An 11432-nucleotide genomic window follows, 5' to 3' on the forward strand; every position below is an offset into this window, starting at 1 on the left:
CCCCCTGTCCCCTGCCTCCCTGCCTCCCTGCCCCCCTGCCTCCCTGCCAGCAGATACTTAAGACAACTTGGTGCTGTTGCACAGTCTGGGTGAGCCAGAAGTCCGGGCTCACCCTATGGTTGGTACCTGTGCCCTGGTGGTCTCACCAGGCCAAGGGTGACTTATTGACAGGGGTTTTGCCTTTCTGAAGTCTCTGCGGGTGAGTGGGGTTTCAAGGCCCCATTCAGTTCTGTGTAATTGTGGCGCGGAGGCCCCCATCTCTTTTCTAATTGTCTTGTGGCCAGTCTCTGCTCCCAGAGGTTTGCCTGCATTTCCCCTCAAGCCTTCCACATGGCCCCTCTGCAAGAGCTGCTGAGACCTACTTGCGAATGCACGTGCCTTCCTCTTCAGCCGAGGTTTCCTTGCTCCAGCTGAAAGAGTTATTTTGCTGTTAATGATTCAGATAAGTAGATTGGACTCACCCAGATAACTCAGGATAATTCCCCTGTTGTCAGGTCTATAATCTACAGTCCCAACTGCTATAAAATGTAACTATTCTCAGGATCCAGGAGGTTGTGATATTTTGGGGGTGAGCAGGTTTTGATCAGCCACACATGGTTAGTTATGAACTTTTCTTTTGAGATAAAAGATTTTGCCCCCATCACATTTCCATGGCCCTTAAATACTTTGTATAAACCTTAAAATTATAAAAATGTAGAGGTGGATGCCCTATTAGAATCCATGAAGGTTCACTTTCTTCCTTTACAGATGAGGGGACCAGATGGAGTTGTGAAATCTCATAGGATGTTGGTGGCAGTTCTTGCTTCCTGGTCCTTCTTCACAACAATGGTACTCAGAAAATGCCAGCAGATGGGGCTCTGGAGATGGCAAAGAAGAGGTAAATGAAAAGTCCTAGAAATTGACAAGTCGAACGTTTTGCTCAACCTAGTTCTGTATCTAGGAGGAGACACTGATGGCACAAAATTCTGACAGTTATTTGTCAATGACTACTTTTGTAAAATATTGTTCTAGGATAGCAGATGCCTGGGTTAAGGCTTCTTTTTCTGTGATAGGACAATATGAACCACAAACAATTTGGGAAGCAGGGAAGGGTTTATTTCATTTTACAGCTCTCCCATGTCACATCCCATCACAGAGAGAAGTCAGGGCTACCACTCAAGACAGGAACCTAGAGACAGAAACTGAGGCAGAGGCTGTGCAAGAATGTTGCTTACCTGCTCATTCTTCATGGCTTGCTCAGCCAGCTTTTTAAAAAAATTTTTTTATAGCACCCAGAACCACCTGACCAGGGAGGACAGAGTACATGGTACAAGGAGACTGTCCATTCTCCCTAGAGGAAGTAGAGGTGTCTTTTGATTCCATGACATCAAACAAAGGGATTCACAGTCAGTTACCTGTGAAGACCTGGTATGCCCACGAGGTAGGGAGACTATAGTCCTTGAGCACTGGGTTTGCTGATCTCCCTGAATCTGAGAAAGGAGAACTGAGAGCCTAAAGAAGGTGACGGGGCTCCAAACCATCAGTGGTACTTCACTGAGAGAGCTGCCTACAGGGTGAGGGGATTCTGCATCATCAAAAGGTTGTGAGGGATGGACCATAGGTGAGAGAGACTGGGAGGATGGAAGAGATATAACCAGAGCAGGATTTCTACATCAGCCAAACAACTTAGTGTTGCGTATGACACTAAGCTGGTCTCCAGGTACCATGCTCATGAGCCTCACCGACGTCGGCTTTAGACCCTGGCCTCACATCCTGACTTTGTGGCCAGTCACAATTGGCTAGAAAAAGAATTATGATAACTCCAGTTAAATAAAGAAACGGTCTTTGTTCATCAGTACCTTTGTCCCCCTTTCTTGTTTCTATCCCTAAAGCATCAGAATCCAAGGAGAAGGAAAACGGGAATGTTGCAATGAAAATGTTTTTCTTTTTGTCCCAAGTCTCCTGAGCACAGAGAGTATAAACAAGAGCTTGAGAGATGAGTTTTGAATCTGGTGTGAGCCCGGGGTTATAAGAGGATGAGTCTGAGTAAATGAAGCGAAGAAAGCTGGGGTACTTGCCTAGGGTGTTGAGGAATTTACTACTGGGCAGAGAGGAAGGTCTGACAGACTGTGAATGAAAACAATAATCTACATGTTTGTTTCTCGTTGATTTGAAATTCTAATTCTCTGACACAGTGGTAAATGCAAACCAGAACAACTGGGCCTGGAATGGTCACACACATGCAAACGCGCGCGCGCGTGCGCGCGCACACACACACACACACACACACACAAGCACGTGCGCACTTTGCCTTTCTTACAAAATGCCTTCTTTTTCATAGACTTAATGAAATTGTCTTAACTTTGGTTTGTTTGAGGTTCTAGTTACATCTTACCAATACAACCACAACCATTTCCCGAAATGTCTAAGATCTTTTTCCTGCTCATTGGAGGACCTTGCTGGGGGAAGTCTCTGTTGAGTCTCTCCAGCCAGCTCTAGTTTGGACTGCTTGCTCTCTGGACTATTACACAGCTACCATCTCTTGTTTGCTCCAAAATAGTTTCTTTCTGGAAACTCCCTTTGTGATGAATTCCTCATTTTCTAGATTCTAGATTTTAGGTCTTTCCCCGGCCTACTTTACTATCTTGTTTTCATGGGGAGACTATGTACAGAACCTTCCGCAAAACACTGCAAATGGGATGCTTTTCAACACCATGAATTCTAAAAATGTTTCTCATTTACTTGTAGATCATTTGCAAAATAGGCACATGACTTCCTTTTTTTTTTTTTTTTACATGGTTCCTAACTATATTGACTGACTTTGCCCAATAGGAATACATTAAATATATATTAAAAAAAACAGTCGCTGGAAAATATTTACCCATTGGGGTACACCATTTCATGCTGCTTTTTGGATCCCCACCCCCAAAAACCACAAGAGAAAGTTTAGTTTGTTGGTAAAGGAGAGGCCACATGGAGCACAGAGAAGTGGTGATAACTCAGGGCCACTCTCTTTCCACTTTAGACTAACTGTTCTTTTGGAGTGAGAGTGAAGTCATCCCACAATGTTGAGCCCAAGCTTTACTTGAATGTTAAGATTTGTCAGACCAGATAAGATTAGCAGAGCCACTCAGCTGACCTGTAGAACGTAGAGAAAGTATATTCTAAACTCACCAAACTTTATGGTGACTTATTTTCTAGTAAAAGCCACCCAAGACTCTGTCCTGTCAGTTGATAGTTTAGCTTGGTATATCATTCTGCATTAGAAGCTCAGAGGGGCATCATTCCATTATCTAGTCTCCAGTGGAACTAATGGGAATTTTACATCACAGGCTTCCTGAGTTTTTACACATACTTTCTCCCCCTTTGAAAGCCTCAAGGACACCGTTTAGTCTTTGGTATTTTGAAATTTCACAAAGATATGCCCAGATTTGGTGAAGTTGTCCTCTCTTGTGAAAGATACCTGATGGGAATCTCATTTTGAGTCTGTAATGGTTTTCTTCTAATTCAGAGGCCCCTCACCTTTCTTTTCTGGTGATTATGGGTTGCTTTCTATCCATTTCTTCCCTGTATCCTCTCTGAATTTACCTCCATTTGGATAAGGAACCCTCTGATGGAAGCTCAAGTTTCCAAATGTGTTTCTCTCCTTTTCATAGCTCTGACATTTAGATCATTCTGTTTATTTCCCCCCACCTAAAAGAGCTCTAGCATCTTTTGAAAAATTAATAATAATTTATTTTATTTATATGGGAGTTTTACATGCATTTATGTATGTGCACCACATATATGTCTGGTGTCTGTGGAGATCAGAAGAGGGTATTTGATCCTGCAGCCATGGATAGTGGGTGCTGCGTGCTGAGCCTGGGTCCTCTGGGTACAATAAGTGATCTTAACTGTTGAGTCATTGCTCCAGCCATGAACTTCTTGTCTCACGCTTTCACTAAACTTATCCCCTCAGCCACCCTCAGTCAGCTTCTGAGAACCCTTTCCCAGTTTCCTCTGCTTTCCCTCAGTTTCAAGGACACAGCTCTTCTTTTACAGAGGCGGTGCCTTCTCTTCCTCTGGGCATATTTTCCCATGCAGTTTCTATTTCCTTCAAACTATTCATCTTTCTTGGCTCATCCTTGACTCTGCCATTGGCCAGAATGAGGCCGTGGAATTTGTAGGTGCCTTGAAACTGGGAGCAATGTCAAATGCGTGAGATCACTAAAAACGGGAGCGATCTTAACCAGTGGGAAGGGCATGTATCTCATAAAGAAACACAATCACAATACATATGAGATAAGCTTGGGCTAGCCCATTTATGTACAATACCAAAGATGTAGGATTTGGAAGTTAGAGATATGAAGGTGACTTAGAAATTTTAGCCTTAGTTGATTTAATTGATGAGGAGTTTATTGAGTTTCCTTTCATGTACCCTGGACACTTCAGATACACTGAGCAAGTAATTCTCACAGTGTCATTAGTAGACGTCTAATGTTGAGGACGAGGGAGGTGATTGCCCTCACTCTGTTTTGCAAAGCTGTATTACAGCGATCCTAATGATAGCTATAACCTGATGAACTCTTTCATTGTGCTTGATGCTATTTTAATAGGTTTTTGAGTTTATTAACTCAGTTAATCTAGATTTGATGATGTGAAAGAGAAGGACGTATGAGTTCCTGTCCAAGGTGACATCCGTTGTTCAAAGTCACGACTCTACCAAGGAGTCTTCTGACTTCAGCGTAAGTAGCCTGGCTTCAGAGTCCGTACCCTTGACCTACTGCTCTAATTGCTCTGGAAAACACCTGGAAGAGGCGGCAGAAGAGAGTCCTCGAGCTGGTGAAAGGCACAAATCCAACCCAGACAAGGATCGCCTAGAGGTGACCATGAATACAGGATGCACAGGAAGTAGAGAGATGCCTTTAATATTTGAAACGCCTTTCCACTATTGGAGGACTTAGATGCATTCTCTTTGACTCCAGGGATAGATCTCAGACTGAAGAAAGGTAGGTGACATATGAAAGAAGATAACTGGATCTGAAGGCAACCTTTTAGACATAGGGTTCTCAAATATTGTGTGGTTTACTCTGGGAATAAGTTCACTGACATCAGAGCTGCGCAAGAAGGAATGGGCATGCTGGTGGGAGATCCGAAACTGTTCCAGAGGCCGAGCGGGAAGGTCTCTCTAAAGAGATCGTTTTTATTTTGCCATGTCCAAACAAGTGGAAAGTTTGAAATGTTTCATCTCCAAAGGACAGCATCCAGCATTGAGCGGGCAGTTAGAAATTGAGTGTGGTACTCCGCAGTTGAGGGGATGGGTCCTGATTGATCACAAGACCTTCTCAAGGTCTTACTGCTAGTTTGGAGCACAGCAGGAACTGAACTCTGGTCTTCTCTACTCTGAGTTTTCTTTGCAACACACACAGAATTCTCCAGAACCCTGTGAAGTGTCTCCCTTGCCTTCTGTTTCAGTCAATACAAGCACAGCCCAGCTTCCTTCCATCTTCACTAAGAGGAAGGAGTGCTGGCCAGTTTTCCTGGCAGGCAGCAGTCTTTTGTTGCTTTTACCTCTTCTCCTCGGCCAGAGTGGGACACACCCATTTCTCATTTGCAGTCATCTGAAATTAGAACTCGGAAGAATAAAACCCAATGGTCATAGTAACTGTTGGTTGAAGTCATTGCTCAAATATGTGCTTTGAGACCAAGGTCCAGGTCTGGTGCCCATGTACTGATAGCTTTCATGTAGATGCTCCCTCTTGGGAGAGGGTCGAGGATGTATTTCATGGCTGGATGAAGACATTGCTCTTACCCAGAAAACTTGTGAGCAGGCAGCCAGGTTATAGTGCCCAGAACTAACCAGTAGCTATGTCCAGGACTCCTTTATTGTCTGTCCTGTGCCTTAGATTTTGGGGTCTGTGTTGATAATCTTAGTTCCAGCCCACATGTACTATGACCTTGATGTGTCCACTTAGAAGTTGTCACACTCAAACCTCTCCTTTAGTCTTCTTACACCTCTGGCTGCAAGAGATCATTCGTCCTTTAATATATGGAGGCTAAGTGAAGGGAGTCATTTTTTTGACAAGTAGTTTCAAAAACCCTTGGATTGAGTTATTTTGTTTTTAAAGAGATTTATTTGCTTTTATTTTGTGTGTGCGTGTGTGTGTGTGTATGTGTGTGTGTGTGTGTGCGCGCGTGTGCGTGTGCGTGTGCGTGTGCATGGTTTGTTTTTATGTAAGGAAGGCAGGCAATCATTAATCTGCATTTAACTTGATGTGGTAGAACTCTACAAAACCTCTAGAGGGCAGGAGAGTCTAAAGAATGGAAAAACAAAACAAAACAAAAACCCAAACCAAAAATCCCAGCGCTACTAGTCAGGAAAACAAAGTGCTCTTTGATCCCTTAGAAGCCAAGCCATCAGAATGATCTGCAGACCCAGGCGACCCTTTAGAACAATAGAGGGGTGTTGTGGTTAAAGTGGCCTGGGATAGTCAGACTACGCCTAGGAAGGCCGTTGGCCTCCCGAGCCTCAGATTTACAAGCCGCTATCTTTGGCAAGTCCCTTCACCTCTCTGAATCATGTTTTCTTCTGTCTGTAAAAGGGGGCTTCATCACCTAGGCATACTGGGGGCTTCAGCAGAACAGCTCCTGCCTCATATCCTTCCAGCCTCCCCTTCTGATGGTTCAGATGCCCGATGCCAGTCTCCCCTCTCTGCCTGCAGAGATTCCTCTTTGTGGACTTGGGTCCTCTGCTCTGCCCCCAACCCCATGATGCTTTCAAGAGCCCCTGATTGCTGTGTTCTAATTATTTGTTTCCCAGCTCATTACCCACAGTGGACAAGCACTTTCAGAGCACAGCTCCTAGGTATCTCTACCCTGGAGCAGGAGCTATTTAAAGCACATCCTTTCCTTTGTTTGTAAGATTTTCCTTTTAATTTATTTTTTTCAAACTTATTCACTTTATATTCCGCTTACTGCTCCCCTTCTGGTCAACCCCCCACAATCCTTCCCCCCACCCAGTCTCCTCTGAGCAGGTGAGTGCCTCCCTAGCATTTCAAGTCTCTGTAAAGCTAAGTGCTCTCTCTCCCACTGAGCCCAGACAAGGCAGCCCAGTTAGAAGAACATATCCCACATACATGCAACAGCTTTTGGGATAGCCCCCGTACCAGTTGTTCAGGACCCACATGAAGACCAAGCTTCATATCCGCTCCATATGTGACCATAGGGTCAGCCTGTATGTGTTCTTTGGTTGGTGATTCAGTCTCTGAGAGCTCCAGGGGTCCAGATTAGTTGACTCTGTTGGTTTTCCTGTGGAGTTCCTATCACTTTTCACTGTCCTTCCTCCTATTCTTCTATATGAATCCCCAAGCTCCATCCACTGTATGGCTGTTCTTAAGCCAAGCGGGAGTGTACACACGAGGGAGGACAAGCTCCCTGCTTGTATGAGTTTGCAGATTAAGTCATGCTTGAGTTAAACATTATAGCATGAGCTGGATGTGGTAGTGTGGGCCTGTAGGCTCAGCTACTGGCTTGAACCCAGGAGTTCCAGGCCACCTGGCCAACAGAACCTGTCTTAACTGGGCAACTGTTCCCTACCCTCTGGTGTATGATGGGATCAACATGCACGACAATCATCTGATAAGTAATATCTGCAGAAATAAGCAAGTGGCACCTTGTGTAACAGAGAAATGGACAATACACCTTGTGGGGATAGAAAGATGGCTCAGTGGTTAAAAGCACCAACTGCTCTTCTAAAGGAACCGAGTTCAATTCCCAGTACTCCATGCCAGCTTACAACTATCTCTAAATCTAGCTATAGGGGATCTGATGCCCTTTTCTGGCCTCCTCATGCATCAGGTTCACATGTGGTTCACCGATAGACAGACAGTTGGCCAAAGGTGAAGGACAGTAGCTGGTTTGCAAGGGCACTCAGGGATATGGTGGTCTTCAGTGGGATTATAGCGTGTGTGTGTGTGTGTGTGTGTGTGTGTGTGTGTGTGAGAGAGAGAGAGAGAGAGAGAGAGAGAGAGAGAGAGAAAGAGAGAGAGAGAGAGAAAGGAGAGAGAGAGTATGTGTATGACTGTGTGTGTATGTGTGAGTGTATGTGTGTATGTGTAAGTGTGTGTATATGTGTGTATGTGTTTGTGAGTGTGTGTATATGTGTGCGAGTGTGTGTGTATGTGTGTGTATATTTGTGTGTGTATGTGTGTGAGTGTGTGTATGTGTGAGTGTGTGTATGTGTCTGAGTGTGTGTATGTGTGTGTGAGTGTGTATGTGTATGTGTGCATATTTGTGTGAGTGTGTATGTGTATGTGTGTATATGTGTGTGAGTGTGTATGTGTGTGAGTGTGTGTGTGTGAGTGTGTGTGCTTCCTTTTCACTTGTTAACACCCCATAGTGAGGGTAAACTGTAGAAGAGGAGCCTGATAATCCCAGGAATGATGGCAGATTCCCTGGCACAAACAGCCATGCCTTTTGTTTTCAGCATTTGCCACTGTCCCTCTGAGCCCCAGTCCAGGGGTAAGGTCCCCCATCTAAGGGTAAGAATAGAGTCACGGGTGCTTCAGCCCAGCTTGCTGCTAAGATCGAGGGCTGCCCTCCTCAGATTCGCACTTTTGTTCAAAACTCCTAATGAGCTGGGTGTGGTGGAACAAACTCCTGTGACATCAGTGCTTGGGTGGCTGAGGCTGTAAGGGTCAAGAGTTCAAGGCTAGCCTGAGTTATAAGCTGGACCTTGTTTCAAAAAAAAAAAAATCAAGACAAACATAACCCCAAACGTCACTGTGAGCGTGCAACCCCTTGATTTGTCAGGGGCTGGAAGAGATGGTGGTACTGGTCATTGCTTCCCTGGCAACTGGGGGTGCGGGAGACAGAGTCAGGAAACAGCAGGCTGCACTTCCCCTCCATATTCAGCAGCACAGCGGATCGGCTGGCTGGCTTGTAGAAGTAACCATCTTTGTTATTCGCTGTGCGCCTGACACTCTCTGAGTGTCTTTGCTTAGTCAGAATGGCACGGGTTCAGGTTTGTGAGGCCCAAGTTCAGCTTCAGAGCACTGGTCTCACAGTCCTCTGTGGCTCCCGCGACCTTTGACGCTCACTGGCTTTCTTGGCATGAAAGTAGCCACAGCAGAAGTGTCACCGTACGCCTGATCTGAGTGTGAAACTCACCTCCGTGAGATGCTGGCGGGCTGAGGTTCCTACAGGACGGGGAGCTGTCTGATAGCTGCCAGTGGTTATTCTAGATCGTGGGAAAGACGTAGGAGAGGCATTTTCCTATGCATCGCCCACCTTGGCTGTGTCTTGGGACCTCAGAGGCAACAAGTAAGGCTCAGACTAAAACAATAGTTTATACACAACTTAAGGTCAAACCGTAAGTGTTCATGCGCTATCTACTATGTTATTTTACTAAACAGGCAACAGTGGAGACCTGAAATATAATTAGACTCCTAAAGAACTGTTCTCCTGGAAGAAGAATGAATATACAAGTAATTAGGCCTACGGTCCATGATAGAGCTTTATAAACGCAGTAGGCTGCTGGGAAATGGCTTTACTAATTAACGGATGCGCTTTGCAGCAAATTATTTATCTCACAGGTGTTAGGTATGGGTACAGGCCTTCACAGTAGTTGGGGTGAAGGAACCATATTCAAAAGCCGGAAATAACAGGAACACAGAAAATACAAAAAGACATGAAGAGACAGAGAGAGGGGGGCTAAAAATATCGGACAAGCAGAAAGGAAGGCTGCCATGTTTCTTAAAACTTAAGATGGCAGACCTTATTTTTCTTTTATAACAGGCTTTTAGCAAACTGCGTTGGCAGGACTCCATCTCAGCCGGTTCTTTCCCACAAATCCATGGCTACTACTGCTATATGTGCTACAGCACAGGGGTGCCTTCTGCCGTCTTTAGCCACTGTCAGAGTTTGCTATTTTAGACTCTGATGGGATGAAGTGCTGGCCTTGAGATTTGGAGTTCCTGGGTGTCATCTTGATGTCGAGGTGAGAATGCAGCTAAGAATGTAATTTTTTTAAAAGAAGTGATGTCTGAGGCCAGAGTGATAGCTCATTGGCCTCAGAGGTGTGAGACCTGGAGTTTGATCCTCCAGAACTCACAAAGAGAAAGAGGTGAGCTTCACCTGTGCTTTCAATCCCAGCTCTCGAGAGGCAGAGATGGATGGATCACCAACGCTCATGGGCTGCCAGACCAGTCTACAGTAATGGCATGCAGGCCAGTTAGAGGCAGTGTTTCAAAGTAGAAAACATATAGGCAAACAGGATCTGAAGAATGGTACCTAAGGTTGTCCTCTGGCCTTTACATTCATAATACACATGTGCATTTGTGCGTGCGCACACACACACACACACACACACACACACACATATATGCACGCACGCAATGCACGCACACATACATGCACTCACACACATACACACAAATGGGCATGCACACATGCACACTCACACACAGATACACATGTGCACACACCCTCTCCTATGAAAAAAAAGAATGATTATCTGAGTTAGATCTGGGTGTCTAGAGGAATCCCCCAGAGCCCTTCTTAGTCTTACAGGGCAGCTGCTCCCCCCACCCTTCCTCATTGGTTGGGAATTCGAGGACTTTGCAGGTGGCAGGACAAAAAAAAAAAAAAAAAAAGCATGCCTCCCCCTTTTTTTCTCCTATAAAAACACTCCTTAATTTGTGCTTTTCCGTCATCTCAAAGCTTTCTAAAATACAAGACTCGAACATAAAGATAAATGGCACCGGGTGGGCCGGGAGATCCAGGCCTCGATCATTAACCAAGGCTCTGTGGAGAAATTAAGCTGTTTAGCTCTTAGCTCCAGGCCTGGTGAAATAGGTAGTGTTTCAGCTCAGTCCTTTGTGGGATTCGGGCTGCCAATATCTCGGCTTTGAAGTGGTTTCCCCTCCTATGATGTAACTGCATTCCCTTGTTGGGCCTGAAGAGGCCTTTCTCATCCCCTCTCCCGTACCCCACAGTCCAGTATGCCAGCTATGGGTTTGATCATACCCTTCCTCCCCCGACCCAACTTTCCAGACATTCTCCTCCCTAAAGCTCTTGTTTTTGAGTTAGAAAAGTTTAGAAACGAAGATTGTAAGGTATTCTACTTGTAGGTGGGTGTGCCTGTGTGCTATAGTCAGCTGCTATTAATGTTTTTCTATGTGTATATTTACTCGTATGAATGTGTACACATGTGTGTGTGGAGGCTCAGGTCAACTTTGGAAGTTCCTCAGGAAGATATCCACCTTCCTTTCAGAGATAGTGTCTCTCACTGGCTTGAGCGCCTCACTGAGGAAGCTGCAACGGCTGGCAAGCTGGCCCCAGGGATGTATTTGTCTCTGCCTCCTCAGCACTAGGACCGCAAGGCCCAGCCACCACACCTGACCTTTTAAATGTGCATTCTATCAATGAAGTCCAGGTCCTCATGCTTGTGTAGCAAACATGGACTGAGCGAGCTG

General features: G+C 45.3%; 1 long non-coding RNA gene across 1 annotated transcript in view; it reads left to right on the plus strand.

Moving 5' to 3' along the window:
* Positions 1 to 11432, plus strand: part of LOC116071719 — a 36874-nt gene that overhangs the window by 7720 nt on the left and 17722 nt on the right. Inside the window, exon 2 of the long non-coding RNA XR_004111100.1 lies at positions 748 to 877. This is a non-coding gene — a long non-coding RNA (uncharacterized LOC116071719). The remainder of the gene's footprint in view (positions 1 to 747; positions 878 to 11432) is intronic.

The sequence above is a fragment of the Mastomys coucha genome, unplaced genomic scaffold (genome assembly GCF_008632895.1).
Source record: "Mastomys coucha isolate ucsf_1 unplaced genomic scaffold, UCSF_Mcou_1 pScaffold1, whole genome shotgun sequence".
Classification (NCBI taxonomy): Eukaryota; Metazoa; Chordata; class Mammalia; order Rodentia; family Muridae; genus Mastomys; species Mastomys coucha.